At 39.2% G+C, this 19,996-nt stretch overlaps 1 protein-coding gene across 1 annotated transcript in view; it reads left to right on the top strand.

Annotated features, from left to right (window-relative positions):
- The window catches only part of LOC308658298 (uncharacterized protein C12orf42), a gene marked incomplete at its 3' end in the record, with an annotated part of 165,768 nt that overhangs the window by 1,463 nt on the left and 144,309 nt on the right, over positions 1-19,996 (top strand).

Genomic DNA, 19,996 nt, shown 5'->3' with positions numbered 1-19,996 from the left:
CAATCTCGGAAGACCAGAGGAATGGATTTGCCACTGCCCCCAACACCGGTCCCCACTTCTAGGGCTGACGTTGACATTACTAAATGTGTAGAGACAAGTTATTTATCTCATTCCTCCCCCCTCCCCGCCCCCCCCCCCCATGCTTCAGGGTCTTTTAGGCAGCTTCTCTTCGCTTTCCTTTCTGGAAGTTCAAAAATAAATCACTCTTCCCCAGTAACTGCTGTGCTGCCCCCTCTCGGGAAACCCTCCCATTCACATAGCCTCCTCCTCCCATTCATTTGACACCCTCCCGCCCCCTTTACCCTATTCACTGCTGTGTGGCAAATTGAGGCGATCTTATAGTAAGGGCATGAAAACTGCTAGGCACTATTCACAATTTTAATACTAACTTCATAGCTGTCACATAAATTCATTGCCAGGCTTACTTTATAATGGCCAAGAAGGAACTTTAAGGGAAGGGGAAAAAAAATCTGAAGATACTGCCATGGTGTCTTTCTTTGATTTGCAGGTGTTTTTTGAAACCATTACTACAGTAACTGCAGATAGCTTTTTCTAGCTGCCACATAGAGTGCTTTTAAAAAAAGCAAAAACAAACCCCATCCTCCTCCTTTTTATTTTACAGTAGATAAAAAATGCCAAATGCCAATAAAGGCTTAAATAAAAAAGCAATGGAGAAAGAAAGAGAAAAAGAGACTCTACTGAATAAAGTTGGGACAATACAGGGTCACAGAGCTGTCGAAACTAATGTCATAGTGTGGCTGTTGGGCAGGCATACAGAAAACTTCTTGTTTCTTGATTTTTATGGAGATTTGGTGTAAGGCATGGAGCACTTTCTGAACAGGTTTAGAACAAGTGGTGAAGAAAGAACTCTTCACAATCAACTCCCGTCTGATGGGCTTTTTGCCCGCAAACACCTGTGATTTACAAAGAGGCGTTTCAGAGGACAAAAGCAGGCAAGAGGGCCAGGCTATTATGGGGAAAAGATGCCTCATGTACCCAAGGCTGTAAGAGAGGCTTGTTTTATTTTAAAACTTGTTTTAGATCCTTGCTGTGCAAATTTACAATAAGAAAAGAAGTATTAGATTCTTCTAAGGGCTCATAATGACTTTCTCAAATGCTGCTTATTCATTTTTGAGCCTTCATTTTGATAAGTTCTTAAACTAGTGATTATTGTAGTGACCAGTATTCAAAGAAAGTCGACTTATAGAAAAACCTCTAAGGTAGACATGTTAGAAATCATTACTTAAGACTTTGAAATAAGTAGTTGGAATGTTCACTTTAGGGTTGTACAGCATTTGCTTTAAACTTTTATGAACTTTCCTTTCTCCTAGAATGTTATGATCTCATATTTATTTTCTCAATTTATTTTGCCTTTTTATGATCCTTTGAAGCTTTTCTTCCATTTTCCTCTTTGACTTCTGCTATTTCTCTTTTGTGATTATTCTCTCCCAAATAGTTGAGGGCAATAGCCAAACATGAAAACTCAAGGTGAAAACATAAAGAATTTTAGGTTGGGAGACTCCCTTTGATTAGGGTAACCAAGGAAATCTCCATTTTAACTGGAACCTGCTTGCCTGTCCTCCCCACATTTCAGCAGAAGTGTGTGCAGAGGCTAAGAGGCAGCAGAGTTTCAAGGGTCCCAAGTCACTAAGAAAGTTTGTGTGGCTGGAATGTCATCAGAGTGGGAAGAATACTTTGAGATTAGGGTGGAGAGGTCGGGTGGAGCAGATCATGGATACTTGTTGAGCCATAGAATAGGACTGGGTTTTATTCTAGGACAAGATAGGGAAGGATTTTGAGTGACGTGACTGAAGTTCTATTTTAAGATCATTACTGCTGCTGTGTGGAATATTGTGTTAGTCTGTTCTGTGCTGTTGGAACACAATAGTACAGACTGCTATTTATAATGAATGGAAATTTGTTGGGCTCATGGTTCTGGAGGCTGGTAAGTCTGAAAGTATGATGCTAGCAGCTGATGAGGGCTTATCTCATGGTAGAAGGCAGAAGGGCAAGGGAAGGTTAAAATGAACAAGAGACAGAACTGGCAGCCTCAAGCCCTTGTATGATCAGCATTAACCCACTCATGAAAGTTAGAGCCCTTGTGGCCTTATCATATTTAGAGTTTCCACCTCTTAATGCTGTTGCACTGGACTGTTTTCAACAGGTGTTTTTTAGAGGATACCCACAAACCACAGTAAATATGGATTGAATGATAGAAGTGCAATGACCAATTAAGAAGCAATTAGAAATCCACTGTAGTAATCCAGCAAGAAATAATGGTATCCTGGACTGAGGTGGTATTAATGGAAATGAAGGGAACAGATGAATTTTGGATCTACTGGAGATAAAGAACTGATGAGACTTGAAGAATGAGAATGCACAAGTCGGGTGAGGAGAGGAAGGAAGGAACCAAGGACCACCAACAGGACTGAACAACTTGGCGGGTGATGGTGCACATTATGGAAAAGGTGGATGAGAACTGACACGGGCGTGCAAATCAAGAATTTCATTTTGGCATGCTAACTTTGAACTACTGTTGAGAGGGTCAAATGGAAACAGTGAGCCTAAAGACAGACAGTTCTCTGACTCTAGGCCCTCGTCTTTCCCTGGGCTTCTCAAGACCTGTGATGTGGTGTGGCATAAAGGGATGAGCTGGGCTCATAGGATTTCCTTCTTTCTGAGTCTGAACTGGAAATATTGAATCAACCTGGCAGTTGGCAGCAGAGGATAACCTGCAAGTCATGATTTGGGAAAAGAACCATTAAGGACCATGATGAATAGATGACATGGAACAGTATGGTAGAGGCGGAGGACATTCTTTGTGAGCAATAAGGGCAGCTGGAAGAGAGAGGCAAGTTTATGAGAAGCAGCTGTGTCTGGGACTAGACCTCAGGGTGGCTGTCAGTGTCTTGCAGTTGAGGTATTTAACTGCTTTTGAGTCAGATAGAATCTCCTCTTTCGGACTGTGAAGCAACAGCATGCAAATTGCTAGAAAGTCTGTTTAAGAAATAACAATAACAACAACAAAAAAATAAAATTCAGAATGAGAAGGAGTCTCATAATTAAGAAGAAGTCATATCATAATTGAGTTATGTTTGGAAAGTTAGTAAATTCCTCCTTTCTTGTCAGAGTCCTGACTTGTAGAATAAAGACTTATTCTGAATCTACTTATCCACTTTATTAAGGGAGGGTAAAGGGCTCTCTGGTAAAGATGAATTGAAGTTTTAAGTGGAATGGGTTTCTCAATGTCTCTGATCTAATTGACTGTAAAGACTCACAAGTCACCGTAGAGGAGTTGGGGGAAGTAGAATAGTGACCTGGCATATCTGTTTACTAAGGTCTACAAAATCTGCTAGCCATGTAGAAATCAAAAGCTCAGGGAGACAAAGAGGCAGCAAGATAACAAGAGAGAATAAAATATAGAGCTCTATTACTTTTTCAATAAAGGTCCTGGTAAATTGGACAATTGAAAAACAGTATCAATTGCCTCTTGAGGGAGGGAGTACATATTTGTTTCAATATTTTCTCTAGGAAGTAGAACAGAAGGTGATATACCTATAATTCCAAGGAAATAGAATGGAGGATTATTATTTGCTTTAATAATATACATAAAGAGTTTACAAGAAATTACTATGCAGAATTTGGATATAATATAGTTAAAAACTTCAACAAAATTATCATATTTGGGGGCAAAAATAATTAAAATTAAGGAAGAGTTAGTTAATTGTTCTCCTTGCAGAGAAAATTAATTGCTCTCCCTGGAAGATCTGATTAGAACAATAACAATAACAAAGAAGAAAACAATGTTTTCAAAAAATTAATTTCAAAAAAAGGCTCTGAGCCCAGATAGTTTTACAAGTGAGTTCTTTCAACATTTTAAAGAAATGGAGTTGCACATTATAGAAATTGTTGCAGGACAAAAAGTAAATCAATTAATCATTCCCCCAACAAGACAAAAAACAAAAATAAAACCAACAAAAATGCAAATTGAAACCCAAACCAAAAACTGGTGAAATTTTCCTAATTCATGTGATATTCAAACTATGCAAATGTAGTAAAATAAAACTAACAAATTATGTTATCCTAAGTGTATGTACTAATGTTCTAAAAACCCCACAAAACATGGAGTTCATAAGTGTACAAAAGATAAATTATACTATCATTCAGTTGATATCATTTCAGTATAGTTTAATGTTGGGAATTCTAGGAATATATCACAATAGTAGGATAAACAAGAAAATTATATGAAAATCCTATTAAATACTAAACATAACATACAACTACTACTACTTATAAAATTTGTATGAAGTAGATAGAGATAGATATTTATTTTATATGATAAAGTATTTTCATGTAAGGACCATTATTATATTTAACAAAATACACTATAGAAGACTTTTAAATTAAAATTACGAATCAGACAAGGATGCCTACCATATCACTATTACTTAGATTGTTCTAAAAATTCTAAGCAATTACGACATGAAACAGAAATAAGTGTTATAGCTAGTTGTAAAGAAAAGAAGACAAAGATCAGCAATTCCAATAACATTGTTCACTAATAAGTACTGAGAAATGTGGAAATGCTAAAAGTTCCAGGATGGGGAAAATAGTCAATTTCCAGGAAAATGTGCCCTACAAAAATGCAACCAGTGCTAAAGAAAATTCAGAAATAATGCCTTTCCTCTTTTTTTTTTCCCTTCTTCTTTTTGGTATCAGGTATTGAACCCATAGAGCACATCCCCAGCCCTTTTCTCTTTATATTTTATTTTGAGACAGGAATTGCTGAGGCTGGCTTTGAACTTGAATCCCCCTGCCTTGTCCTCCCGAGCTGCTGGTATGTGCATGGCACCTGGCCTATCTACTTCATACAAATTTTATAAGAAGTAGTAGTTGTATGTTATGTTTAGTATTTAATAGGATTTCCCCCCTCTATTCTTGAGCAGGGGCAGAGTTGATTTCTCTTCTGTAGAGAAACAAGTATTCATGGGTGGTGACAGCCTCTTGATCATTTGAGATCTTTCCAGTATAGTATACATTCCTTCAGTTGTTCCTTGTAGAGAATGTAGGTTTTTTCCATATTTACTTTTGGGATTTATTTGTTGCTAGAAGAGACTTAATTAAAAATATTTTCTTTACCCTTATAATCACATAATCCATGTTTTATGTCATTAAATGTTTGGACTCATGCATGACATTATAGCATGGGTTTTACTAGGCTAGCAAATCAAAGAAAAGCTGGTATAGTTGCCACATGTCAACATCAAACATTATAAGGAAGAAGAAATAGAGATAAAGAAGGGACTATATGTAATAAAAGATTTTTTATTATAATGACTCTAAGCTTTCAAGCAACTTATTATAAACCTTCAAAATGAATAAAAACAAAATTGGCAGAATTACAGAAAAAATAGAATCAATATGTTAGTGATAAATTTTAATATATCTCAATAATTAATAGATTAAGCAGATAAAAATCAGAGATATAGATGATTTGAATAAGATAACTAATAGACTTGATCCAAAGTACAGCTACAAATTACATCTAATAATTGGATAATATTGATTCAAAGAAAATTTGAAATATGTATAAAAATCAATTACCTGGAGATTACAAAAGTGTTCTCAATAAATTTCTGAGAATTGCTATCAAGAAGATCTTATTTTAGTGCAAAAATGCAACTAATGTAGAAATTGATACCAAAAGGGACTCTAAAGGTCTTATAGGCTAAGAATTCATAATGCAAATTGAGAGGTATTAGAAATGAGTGAAAATAAAATCATTATGTTTCAAAAGATGTGGGAGCAGGAAAAGTACTGTTAGAAGGTAACAAGTTATTTTAAATGTACCAGGACAGAAGACTAAATATCAGTGGGTTAAGAACACAAGAACAACAGAGTACATTCCCAAAATCTATGAGAAAGAGAATAACTTTTTAAAAAAGAGTACATAACAATAAAAGTTAACAAATTAGAAAATACACAAAAACATCAACAAAGGTTAAAGTTGGTTCTTGGTTAAAAACTGATAGAATTGAGAAGTCTCTGGCAAAATTTACAAAAAAAAAAATTGCGATATAAGGATTAAAATGGGGACATACTAGACCAGAATCTACTATACTGAGCACAGGTGGGTATTATATATACTTTAATGTTGATTTATTTGGAAATATAGAAAATAATAATTTCCTTGAAAAATAGTTTCAAAACTTACTCAAAAGAAACAGAAAAACATAAATAGCTCTATAACTATCAAATAAATTCAGTCAATAGTTTTAATTTTTTTCCCACAAAGAAAACATCAGAATAAGGTAGTCTTACCAATATAGCTAGTTATTCAAGTACATAAAGATGAGAAATCCAATCCTGCACAAAATGTCTATTAGTTATTAGAAAAGAGAGCACCCCAAGTCCTTTCATAGAGCTAGCATAATCTTTGTATCATAATAAAGTTAGAACTTTATGGGGGAGGGGGAAGCCAATTTTGCTTATGACCATTGGGGGGAAAAATAAAACACTAAGCAAAATACTAACAAAAAAAAAATCCAACTCCATACTAAAAAAGAAAATATATCCCGGATAAGTTGTACCTCATCCTATGACTGCCTGGTTGGTTTAATGTTAGAAAACATTTTAATGTTAGAAAAAATTTTAATATAACACTGCTTTAAACAGATTAAAAGGAAAAATATGATCATTCTTAAAAGATGCAGAGAAAAGATCAGTAGAAGAAAGGGACCAGGATTGGGAGGGGAGGAGAAGTGCTGGGGAGTGATACTGGCTAAATCGCATTATTATATTTCGTGCATGAACAAATGCATAACAATAAATCTCATCATTATGTACTACTATAAGGCACCAATAAAAATGTGGAAAGAGAAAAAAAATAAAAACATAAAAAGATAAGAAAAAATGCAGAGAAGACATTTAATAGAATTCACCATCTGTTCCTAATTTAAAAACAAACCCAAGAAGTTTTGTAAATTAGGAATAGAAGGGAGCTTGCAAAACTTGATAAAGGCATCTACTGGAGAATAAAACAATAAAAATACAGCAAACATCACATTTGATGGGAAATGTGTGAATTCCTGTTACCATAAGGAGCAATCAAGTGTATCCAACTTAGGAAAAGATTGGCACTTATCCTACCTTGGGGGTTCCGTGCTATGGAAGTTAGTATTTATTGATCTGTCACTATTATCTCTTCTTATCTTTGCAATTCCACACTTTTCCCCCAACCCTTCAACACCTCTTAATCACTTTTCTGTTTTAACATCCTTTTGAAATATCTAAAACTCAAGCCTCAGAACTACATACAAAATTGTATATCAAAATATGTAAGAGAACAAAACTGACAAAACATATTAGAGATTGAATGTTTTAGGTCATCTCATTCTGACAGCTTTTAAAGTCAGAAATACTTATCAGAAATACTCCTCAATTTCATTAGTCTTCTCCTATGTTCCTAAAAGACTCTGAATTCTCAGAATTCAGAGGCTTGTGCAAGTGAGGACTTAAATTATATTTGCTTCACAGTAAATGTGTTTTTGAGAAAAACAGATTCCCATTACCACTGCAGCTCTTCCACGGTTTTAGAGATGTAAATTAGTTCAATAAGACCAAAAAGTTTAAAGCACAGAAATTCTACAGGAAGAAACAAAGCTATCACTATTAGCAGGTGATACAGTCATTTACATCAAAACCCCCAAGTAATCTACAGACATTTTCCAGAATTAATGGGAGTCTATCTGGCTTGCTGTTTCAAAACAATGCATAAAATTAAATTGCATTTCTATACACTGGAAATGATTAGAAAAAAACATAATTTAAAACATACCATGTGAGCCTGGCTTGGTGGCACACTCCTGTAATCCCAGTGACTCCAGAGGCTGAGGCAGGAGGATCATGAGTTCAAAATCCGTTGCAGCAATTTAGTGAGGCCCTAAGCAGCTAAGTGAGACCCTTTCTCTAAATAAATAAATAAATAAATAAAAATTAAACAAGCAAACAAATAAATAAAAAGGGCTGGGGATGTGGCTCAGTGGTTAAGCTTCCCTGGGACCAGACAGATAGAAGATACCATTTGTAATAACAACAAAAAAATCCAAAACAAAACAAAACAAAAAAACTCAAACCAAACAAATACCCAACAGTACCTAGCATTATGTCTTTTAATAGTCAAAATAGTCATTCAGGTAGAAAAGTGTCATTGAAAGTCACTGGAAAGAAAGAAACTGTTCATGGCTAGGATGAGTCAAACATGGCCATTTCCTCTTTGTGGCGTCCTTGAAAACTGGCTCTTTCTCCACCTGTTGTTTATAGGGAGTTGAACTTGCAAGATGATGTCTAGAGGGAATTATTATGGAGCAATGGGACAGGCATTCTTGCTGACTGAAAATCAGATTCCCTGCAAACAGGAAGCAGGTAGCATATAAGAGATACTACATTTTACATTTTACTTTTTGTTTAGGTGAGTAGGTTTGCTCTATTTCTGATTGTCATCCTGTGATTCCGTAGGTCAGAAACTAACCCAGGTGTTTCTGGGCTGGGGTCTGGGAGCCAGCAGTTCTCTTGCTTTCTGGAGACGGTGGGGAGACTTTGTACCACTTCTAGAGAAATACAAGTGGCTGCCTGTGTTCAGAAGGATTCTGAGGCCTCATCTGGGTTCGCAGAAGAGGAGGAAAGGGGAGTGAGGAAATATGTTATTCCCTTTGTTCAAAATGTCTGAACACTTGGACTACTTGGAACCTCTGTAGTTATATATTTTAGCATCCACAGAGTGTTGAACCAAGGACTTGGAACCATTTTTCTTTTCAAAGAGTACTTCAGTTGTCAGCTAAGGGCTCACCTATGTACCAAACTAAAATCTTTTAATAGTCTGGTCACTACAGGATGATGGCATTTTCTAACAAGCACCTTCCTCTACAATATGCCCAGACAGTTCTACCCTACAAAGAAAGGAACAGCGACATGACCTGAATTTAGATTCTGGAACTGGATGTCATTTATTGGGACTACTCTTTCTGTTGAGGGAGATGCTAAATCACAGCCACCCTGAAAAATTGTCATGCGCGGGTATTGTTGGACGTTTTCTAACAATCAAATTGGGCCTCCCCTCTTGTTGGTTGGAGGTTCCATTTCTTCATCTTGGGCCCAAGTTACTTAGCAATGACCAATCAAACTATGCACCCACCATATTGCTTTGCATGTTTGACTAGAACACTGACAGATTAATAGGAAGGGTAAATAGCAACAACCGCAGGGGCCCAGTGTGGGGCAGCGGGATTGACTACTCCGGACTTTGTTGTGTTTGCTTAGAGAAAGCCGCAGCAAAAGCCTGCTGGGACGAGGTGACCTGGGTCATGGGTATTTGTTTCTCGTCTCTATAGAAAACAATTGTCTTCTCAATGGAAGATGGCTTTTTCTGAATCTACATGACGAGGAAGCAATGGCTATTCCAGGGTGCTTGCTAAAACACACACACACACACAAATAGAGAGGCCACACAACAGTTCACATTTACTGTATTCGGCAGAGAATCTTTGGACGGAGGTCCACCAGGAGAGAAGCCTCACTTTAGGAAAGTTTGTGTGGAGGGTCTCTAAACCTTCACTTATTCACTGCTAACTCCCAGTATTTGATGTTTAGAATTTATGAAGTTTCAAAATGATCCTATCTCACCATCTCTCCTCTGGATTCTTGAGGGCGGAGCTCAATCCTTCAGCATTCTAGTTGACTTTTGTCAACTCTGGCTTTGCTAGCCTACATTTGGTTCAACATTGCTCTGTTCTGAATTGAAATGAATGAAATACATAAATAATGAAGAAAGAAATCCTCTTGGGGTAAGATCTAATCAATCAAAAGTTGTTGGCTTCAATTACAGCCAGAGCTACCTTTCTGGATAATCGGTTTCTTTAGAGTACTGTGTGATTTTGCATTTCTGGTTATAATAGTTATTTACAAACAGTAAATGGCAGATTATTTTGTTTTAAAAGAAGCAGATCTCTGTTTAGGTAGAGAATGGGACATTTCTGGAAATTCTTGACATCAGAGATGTGGATAGGCATCAAAAATTGGGATAGGGCCAGGCATGGTGGCACACACCTGCCAATGTCTTGGCTGGGCACAGAATCACGAGCCACCACACAGCTTTGTAGATTCAAACAGCAATTCTTTATTCCCGAACTCATACCGGCCTCCACACACGTTCTCCAGAAATCCCAGTTCTGCTGCCGCCCAATTCACCTACTCCACGAGGCTTTTTTCCAATCTCCTTTGAATCTCATGAGAACTCAACGGGAACAAGCAGCAGGAACACCCTAATCCCGGCAGCAATAATCTTCAACCTCCAACTTCCCTAAAACCCCTATTGTCTTAAACCGGGAACGCCCTAAACCCAAGGACTGGGATACTTCCTCAAACCTGATCAGCTCTAAACCCGGATCCGCCTTCCTTGAGCAAGGTCACCTTACATGCAATGTCAACAGCGAAATCCATTTAACATGGGGTACGCTAGCAAGGAAATTTCGATGCGTCATTCCTACTTGGCAATGGCCCTCAGCACACACCTATAATCCCAGGGACTTGGAAGGCTGAGACAGGAGGATGGCAAGTTCAAGACCAGCCTTATCAACTTAGGGAGGCCCTAAGAAAACTAATGAGACCCTGTCTCAAAATAAAAAATAAAAAAAGGCTGGGGATGTGGCTCAGTGGTTAAGTGCCCATGGGTTCAATGCCTCAGTACCAAAAAAAACCAAACCAAACAAACAAACAAAAAAAAAAACCAAACAAACAAAACAGCAACAAAACAAAACAAAATGGGGATAGGAGGTGGATGACAAATAAAAAAGAGAAAACATTTCAGACATTTTAAGGCTTCTTTGTCTTCTCCTGTGGTACAGGTGACTTCCAAGTCTCTGCTTCAATACAATTTTGAAATACGGTTAAATGTTGTTATGAATGCTCCAATCCAATTCTGAGAGTCCTTTGAAAGAATGCATGGGGATGGGGCACTGGTAGCTCACAAGTTTAGCAAGGAAAAGAAGAGGTAGAGCACAGTGCAGTGAGAGAAAATCTTGTCCAGTTGCTTACAGCTGTTGGGCAAACGCCCCTAAACACAGTGGTATAAGTCAGCAGGCTCGTGGCTGTTCTCCCCAACTGTGTGAGTCAGGAGTCTAGGCAGCACACATGGGGTGTGGTGTGACTTTGTGTTTGGGGCATTAGCTGGAAGAGCATGAAGGCTGGGGCTGAATCAGATAGCTAAAGACCTGAAGGACCTGGACACTTCTTTACTCATGTCTGGCATCTGTGCTGGGATGATCCGAAGGCTGGGTTCAACTGGAACTGTCAGTCGGTACATCTACCTACTGCTTCTCCACGTGGCATGGACTTCCTCAAGTATGTTGTCCTCAAAGTAGTGGCACCTGTCACATAGTGGCTCAGGACTCCAAGAATAAATGTTCCCAATATACAAGGAGGGAATTGCTTTGCCTTTAATCACTCAGCCCAAGTGTCACAGAGCATCACTTCTATATATCACGAATCAAAGCCGTCACAAGCCCACCCAGATTCAGGGAAAGGGAGAAGGATACCTCTTTCCGGTGGGAAGGATTTGTGGTCATGTTCCTAGGACAGTAGGGTCTGAGGGAGAGGAGACTGGGATGCAGAAATTAAAGAGAGGTTTATGGTGTGAAGGTCAACATCAGGGGAAGTCTTCAGATGTGACCTTCACCTGCACCTTGTCACCATCAAGGCAGGGAACTTAGGAGTGAGTACAGACAGGCAGTGCACAGCCATCTGTATTTCCTTTTAGAGAGTTTCTTGATGAGGCTGAGCTTCCTGAGGATACTTTGGTTAATTCTGAGATAAGTTGACATGCCAACTGGGGAGGACAAACAACTACTGGGTGGCAGGAGCATTTGCCTAGAACAGCCTCGAAAAGACCTTATAAAACCGGTGAAGAAAAAAAGCTTAGCAACTCAGTTAAAATTCTCTTCCACCTGTCCATTCTTTCCACATTGTGAAGCAGGTTTTCTTTATCAGAAATCTCTATGTAGGAACACTGGCATGGGAGATGGAAGAATTCTCAGGTTTTAGTCCCAAGTTCCTCACTCAGGAGTGGCCTGGGCAGAGATCACTACTTCACCTTCAGTCTCTTACATCCTCTTTGAGTCACTTTACATTTCCAGTGACTGATTTTGTGGCTTTTGGAATGGGCTAGAGAGGCTAATTTTAGGAACACACCAAGCTATTCGTAACCCATTCTGTACTCAGCCTACCAAAGTGACTTTCCGTCTGCAGCTTCGAGTTTCATGCAAACACAATTTAAAAACTCAGTGTCGATCAATACAAGGCTCTCCTCACCCTGCTGCTCAGCATAGTGGGGCAGCTTTTCTGGAAAGCAATGTGACTTGATTTTATGTATCAGATACATTGGTACCACTCATCCCACCTGAAGATCTACCTTGAAGACAGGATAAGATGGGGAAGTCAAGATTCCTGTGTTGTAAGGATCTTCACTGGTGTGCTATTTATAATTATCCAGCAAAGGAAGTCACCTGCATTTTCCAAATATAGAAACATTGTATAACCACACACACACACACACACACACACACACACACACACACACACAGAGGCAATGCAAAACTAGATTTTCTTAAAAGGTATTCATACACAATAAATTTGCATAAAGTAGTCAAAATTTGTATTAAGAAAAACTGGCAGAAACTGAATTAAGGTGTCTAAAGAGAAGTATTAGTGATTTTGTCCCCTTTTGAGGTTTTCCTTTATGTGAGAAGAAGCAAATGGTATTTGTGTGTGTGTGTGTGTGTGTATAATTTTTTTTTAAACACATTTGTTGATGGCTTGCCCAAAAGAAGGGAGTTGGCAGGTTAGTGCTCTGCAGTTTCACTACCACTAACACCATGGTTTCTGCCTCACCCTGCTCCTCTAACTTCAACGGGGCCTTTCGAGGGCAAAGACTTTGAGGTGGGTTGAGAATGGATGGGCTGAGAGAGGAAAAGCTAGTCACACCTTGTGGTGTGGGATCTCTGGGTGGTAATGGAGCCTTCAGGCACCAGACAGCCCAAGGCTGCTGTGTCCTTCTGGATGAAGGCCTCAAATCTTCGGGGCTATTAGCTGGATTTTACTGGAGTAAATTACCCCCACTTTGCAAGAACATTAACAAATTACCATGAAAATGCTGTCATCACCAGTACAAATGTCTCTCAGAGGCTTATTTCAGTGGGGTTTTTGTCCTAACTCATAAGATTCACTTGTTAGTTTTACAAAAAGGAGAAACTCAATCTCGAGGTAATTTGCACTTTGGGTGAATTCAGTGGACCTTTTTTTCCCCCATAGGGTTTGTTTTGTATCCGGGCTTATGCACGACTCTTGTAAATGGCAATCACAGTTGTGTGGGCCCTTGAAATGGGAGAGAATTCCAAAGTCGCTGCCTCCTATTAAACCCCAAGAATGGAGGAGATTGCTTCTCAGTTAAAAGAAGGCTGAATTTAAAACAAGGAAGAATTTTACCTTTAAAAGTCTGATCCAGGAAGCAACTAGAGGTTGCAACTTATATGCAGTTTGCTTTTGGAAGTTTAATCACTTGTCTGGTTAAAATCACGTAAGCATCCTATGAATGTAGCTATCACATGCATTATATTAACAGATTTTTGGGAAATAAATAAATACTTTTTTGTTATGCCTTTCTAGACAAGTACACTACCACTGAGCTATTTCCCCATCACCCACAAACACCTCTTTGTAACCTAGTAGGTCCTAAGAAAGTGTGCAGGTTAAATTTTGGATCCAGAATGGCACATCCCATTTATAAGGATGAGTACTATATGCATCGACTCTTCTTGGAATGCTAGCATTTTGTATTTGTTTGATTATTACATCTAATTAAAATTTAAAAGCAGACTCAGTAAAATCAGAGGATAGTTAATAAGTTTATCAAATAATAATGGTATTCACCATAAATATTTATAGATTGAACTTGCATTATCAATTATTTGAGTTCTTCTAATGCCATCCCATTCATTAATAAGGTATTTTCCATGGCACATGGTATGAAATTCTACTTTTGTAGGTTATTTACATTTTGTGCTGTGGTAGGTTGTTTACATTTTGAAATGGATGCACCTGGTTAGGTCAGTTAGCATTCAAAGTAGGAAAAAAAATATCTATTTTTCCTGGGGTCTTTTTAAATCTTCATGCAGATGGAATACCCAAATTGAGGACTATATATGTAGCAAGAAAAACAATCATCCTCCTAAATGATAACAAGCAAAATCTATTAAAATGCAAAGAAGTTTGCTTCTAATAACATGTCAGAAGGTTACCAAATAAAATAGCTTGATTTCAGCTCACATGAAGTTTTGTGTCATCTAAAGCAAATATTATTTTGAATTACATATGGCAGTGGTCCCCATGGTCTTTATGATGTTGAATTTCAAATAGCCTATCCTGATCAAATGAGGAAGGTGAATTTAAACCCTCTTGACATCTTGATTTTTAAGAGTCCATTGACTGAGATCCAGTGGTCCAGGAGGTAATGGAGTAGAGGTCAGAAGGTCTGTCCCACCTTCCCCTCTGTTCAGAGGACAGGACACTCTGCTTTCAGGACTGTTGCAGGCCCATGTGTCTTGGTTGCAGAACTCAGCTTTGTCTTATCCTCCTGGCAATGGATGTTCCCACAGATAGTCGTGAGGCAAGCATGACAGAACAGGCTAACTTCTCAGCCAGGTCCAGCCAGTATCCTTGGACAGAAACCCTTTGCAATTAGCTTGACTTGGGGTGGGGTCAATGCTACCCTTTAATTGTATTTGGAGATGAAGAGAAGTCCCGAATGTACCACATGCAGAGATTGATGTCCATCAACTCATTTAGCAGAAATCTGGTTTTCAACAGGGATCTTTGGTGTATTACCTCCCTGAGTGGCTCCACCCCCTCTGTTAATACAATGACAGAGTCTAAGTTGTAATATACAATGGTTATATAATGATGAGGTTGATGTGTGCATATTTTATAATTCTAGAAAATCATAAATCTGGTAAACCTAGTAACTTTATGAATAAAATTCTAATATAGATATGAGATCACATCAGTGCTATACACATAGAGGGAGAGTGCTAAAATCATGTTATCCAATGTAACCATTAATAGTGGTAAATGCTTGTTTTGCCTTGGGAGATTAAGGGGTTCGACTAATTTGTTCTGAGCTTGGCTGATCTCAGTATGAATGCCCTGGCTTGTAGTCCTCAGTCTGCTGAGTCGGCTGGCTGCTGCTTTTGGCTGGGTTGCTCACCTGACTGGGGGACTGGTTGACTGTTGGCTGACCTAGGATGGTGTTGTCTGGGAGGACTGCTTAGCTCTACCTCCATCAGCAGGTTGGCCGGGGGATGTGCTCATGGTAATGTCAGCAGGCGAAAGTGAGCACAACAGCCCAACCAGGTGGAGCCTCTGCTTGTGTTGGCATGTGCTATTGTCCTGCTGGCCACATCAGGAGACATGGCTGTGCCCAGATACCCAGTGGGAGGTGCTACAGTTACAGGACTAATGGACATGGACTGAGAGACAGGTGAATAGTGGAGACCATGAATGTAATCAGTGCCGCCTGGGACAATGCTTGGAAATGTTGTATGATTTATTTTGCGTGTGCTTTTCTACATCTTCTACCAGTTAGAACTTTACAGGAACATTTCAGAAACAATGGCTTTGGAAGCTAGCTTTCCATTGCAAGAGTCAGGCACTCAAGAGAGGAAAAGAGTTTTCGGGTTCCAAAGGCTTTCCTGGATTAATGCTCAGAAAATTAATCAGAGTTTTGTCATTAGAGAGTAGACCAGATCCTCTAAAAGATAGCCAGCCACTTCCTTCCATCAGCCAGGAGATGGGATCTCTTTTTGGGCTGGGGTCAGATAGAAGAGAGGTGGCGGGGGAGGCCCAGTGGGTTGTGTGAGACAGACAGACAAACAGAAGCCCCAAACAGTTTTCACCTGAGAGGGCCCCAGGAGAGGTGGAGATTGCAGTGAGAACTTGGTTTCAGTCTTTGCAGAGTGTGGTTCCCTGACCACAATCATCAACGTTACCTGGGAACTTGACGAAAGTCACGTCTTTGGCCTCACTCGACATATTGATTAGATACACCAGGATGGGATCAGCAACTTACATTTCACGAGCTGATTCATTGTATAGAGCTATGAAATACATTATGCCCAAACTCAACGGCCCAAGACGGCCAATATCTTACAGTTCAGCCATCACGCAAGCAGTGCTTTAACTGAGATGCAAACCCCCTGGATTTTCTATTCCTCCTCTGTTTTACTCCTTGAGCTTTAACAGACCTGGTGTGTCACGGCACATGGTGTGATTCTGGGAGGCCATGGTGCCTCACCTCTATAGACAGGCCGCTTTACCCAAGACGACGTCTCTGCATAAAGATGTTCTGTGTGGGCTCTTGGGGGACACTCTGGCTTGGGGTGGTAAAAAGGGCAGACTACAACAACGACCTATTATGCATTGTGACATCAAGAGATTCTTCACTTCTGACAGTGAATAGTGTTTCTCTGTCTGGTCTTTAGCTGTCTTCTGCAGCTTGTCAAAGATGGAAACAACTCCCAGCCTTCAAAATGATCTTTAGAGGGATCGGCATACTCGAGTCTTAACTCTGCTGTTTCTAACCTTGGGCCCAGATTAAGTGGACATGCAAAAGAGTCAGATATTATGCATGTGACTATTTATTTTTAAATATATCTTACATTTGCATAGCACTTTGCAATGTCCAAAGCTCTTTTATACACACACGCACATATGATATTTAATTATGTATAAATATATATAAATAAAATACTGTTTTATTGTATTAAAGAGTATTTTATGGAATAATATAATAAAATACACAATAAATCACTATATTTATTTGTGAATATAAACATAAAATAATATTTATATATGAATAAAATATAATATACATAATAGTTATATATAAATTATATATATAATGAAATGTTTATTTATATATTATTTTTTCCAGTGCTGGGGATGGAACCCAGGGCCTCAGCATACGCTAGGCAAGTGCTCTACCACTGAGGTACATCCCCAACCTTCCCATATATTTTTTTCTTTTGATCCTGAAGACAATTCTGTGATGAAAAAGCATAGTTAGTTTTATAAACAGCTTCCTATTGTGGAAATGGAATCTTAAAAAGTTAAACATATCATAGAAAATGTTGGATGTTGGCTAAGTCATCTAATCCAAACCTCAGTTACAGAGGAGGGAGCCAAAGCTCAGAGAAGTTAGATGACTTATTCAAAGTCACATAGCTAGTAAATGCAAAGTTTAGTCAAGTTTCTGACTCCTGCATCCAAATGCTACCACATTCTTGTCCCTCTAATAAACTTCCATGAGTGTAAATGCAGACATCACAAACATAATATCAGTTATATCCATTTCTATAAGTGCTATGAGAATATTTTATAATGCAAAGTGTGATTAGAAGACAGTGTAAGCATCTCTGTAATCGGGAATGTATTATTCAACTTCCCAACAGCCCGAAGGTTTCCTGGCTTGAATTTCTTTTCTTTCTTTTTTTTTTGGATCCTGATTTTTTTTTATTAGTTGCTCAAAACATTACAATGATCTTGACATATCATATATCATACATTTGATTCAAATGGGGTATGAATTCTTATTTTTCCACGTGTACAGATTGCAGGATCATATTGGTTATACAGCCATGTTTATACATACTGCCATACTAGTGTCTGTTGTATTCCTCTTGAATTTCTAAGCCCATGATATAGCCTGTGCTCTGAAACAAGACAGTGAAGTTCAGGATGATGCAGTCAGGGCATTATGAAGAGCTATCAGTCACCAAAAGTAAGAGAAAACTTCCATGTAGCTTAAAAAGAAAAGATATCCCTCTTGCCTAGGTGGTTAGACTGTCAGCTGTCTTTTGCTTTCACTTCAAACATGTTTGAAATGGCGTTTTTTTGCAAGTGGGTAAGAATAAAAATAAAGTTCCAACATAATTCAACAATTTTATTACCTTAGAATGTTGCGTTGCTCCATGGGAGAGTAAGGGAAGATAGTATTCATCAGTTAGCATTGTCACAAAACTCACAGAAGTAAAGCATCCACTGAATGGTGTTAAACTGACCTGCAGCAGATCTACAGCAGACTCTCAACTGCACAGAGGAAATGGCAAGGGATCACGGACAGCCAGTTCCTAACATGCCTCTGCCCCGCTCCTCCCTGCTGGCAAGTGTGTAATCTTGTTAGAGGTTGAGTGCCGATCACCAATTACCTCATGCCAACTTCACCCTCGCCCAAGAGTTCGCAAAATAGAACATATGCGTTTAGGCTCACGCATTTGGATTCAGTTCTTAATTTACAGATGGGCTTTCTTACTGAAGTCTGTTTATAAATAGGTTGTTTATAACTCAAAACACAATTTCTCAAAGAAATTTTCCACCTGAAAACATTTACTAAATGCCCAAAGCTAAGCTTTTTAAGCAGCTCAGAGTTTTGTGAGTAGGTTTTGAAACCAACTTCAGAAACACTTTTAAGACAAGACTGTAGCTCTGCACAGAGAGAGGTAGGACTCGGAGTTAGCCCAAGAGAACTCTCAGGCCTCAGCATTGGATGCTTCTCAGCAGAGATGCCGAATTGCCAGCCTTACTCTTGCTTCTAGAAGAACATACACTTCCCAGCCTCTCTTGCAGTTTGATGTCACCATGTAATTTGTTCCAGACAACAAATATGGGGGAAAGTCATGGATTCCATGTGCAGGCCTGGCCCATAGCAACCTCCTCAGGAATTCCTTCACTCTCTTCTGTCCAGTGGCTGGTAGAGAAGGTCCTAAAGTCTTTACCGGGTAGACCAAGTGTAGGGCCCTGGCTCATTGTGTCCGAGGCTGCCTGCTTGGATTGGTGGATACGCCACATATAAATTTCGATTGCATGCAGCCTCTGAACTTTTGGAATCTACCTATCACAGCAGCAAGTGTTAACTAATACTCCTCATTAGTCCTTATATCATTGGAATGAAGCCAGTTTGAGCTGAATATGGAGTTGAAGATGGGGGTGAAACCTGGGAGAAGTTCAGGGTGCAAAGTAGCTGTCAAGGCAGCTGAGGAGGAAGGCTTCTTGCAGGAGACAGGTGGAGAAGGGCAGGGGGAAAAGGTGCTCAGTAGTGCTGATTGTCAGCCCTGAAGGTCCTCTGTGTGGCAAGGGCTGCAGGCAGAGCGGGCTCAGGGTCACTAGAAGCTGTTTATGGGTCGCTTCATATAAAGACCTCATTAATTCACATATTGGCTTTGTATATCTAAACCCTCCTTTTTGAAACATCTAAATTTTAATTTAAGGTTGTGCTTACAACTGGAGAGATTGTGAAACCGAATTAGAAGCTGGGGCAGGTGTGAGAATTCACCTCTTTGATAAAGAACAAGGCTTCCAAGGCCAGCCACTGAGTGTGGCAGGGACGCAGAGACAGGCCTTCCCAGTAGACAGGGATTCCCCGAAGACTGACTTTGGCTTGAGACTCTCCAGAGTCCCGCAGGGCAGTCCGGGAACTTCCACCCAAGCTCCTTCTCTCCTTTCCTTTCCTGTCTTTCCCTGATATGTGTCTTTCCTGACTTTCCCCCACAGGTATCTCCCCTGATAAATGTCTTGCACACTTAATTCATCTCCGTGTCTGTTTCTCAGAGGAGCTGGATGAACCCTGAAGTCATCTTATCATTTCTAATCTTTCAGTTTCTAAGTGTAAGAAGTGCTGATTCTCTTAAAGTGTGAGGTTTTTTGTGGTCTTCTGGTCGGTTCTCTAAGGAGGTGAGGGCCTATTATCAATGATGACTAGTTGCCCATGAATTGTTTAATTCTGAGACATTTCCCCTAGCTGAGACCATGCTTTGGAGGCTGTGGTTAGGTAGGTCCCTGTGGTCCACCCCCCAAAACTGAAAGACCATTAAACATAAAAAGAGAGAGAACTTGT

Source organism: Spermophilus citellus (genome assembly GCF_964194105.1).
Source record: "Spermophilus citellus genome assembly, chromosome: 10".
In the NCBI taxonomy this organism is placed as follows: domain Eukaryota; kingdom Metazoa; phylum Chordata; class Mammalia; order Rodentia; family Sciuridae; genus Spermophilus; species Spermophilus citellus.
The sequence above is the reverse complement of the archived record's forward strand: the minus strand, read 5'-3'. Positions and strand labels throughout refer to the sequence as shown.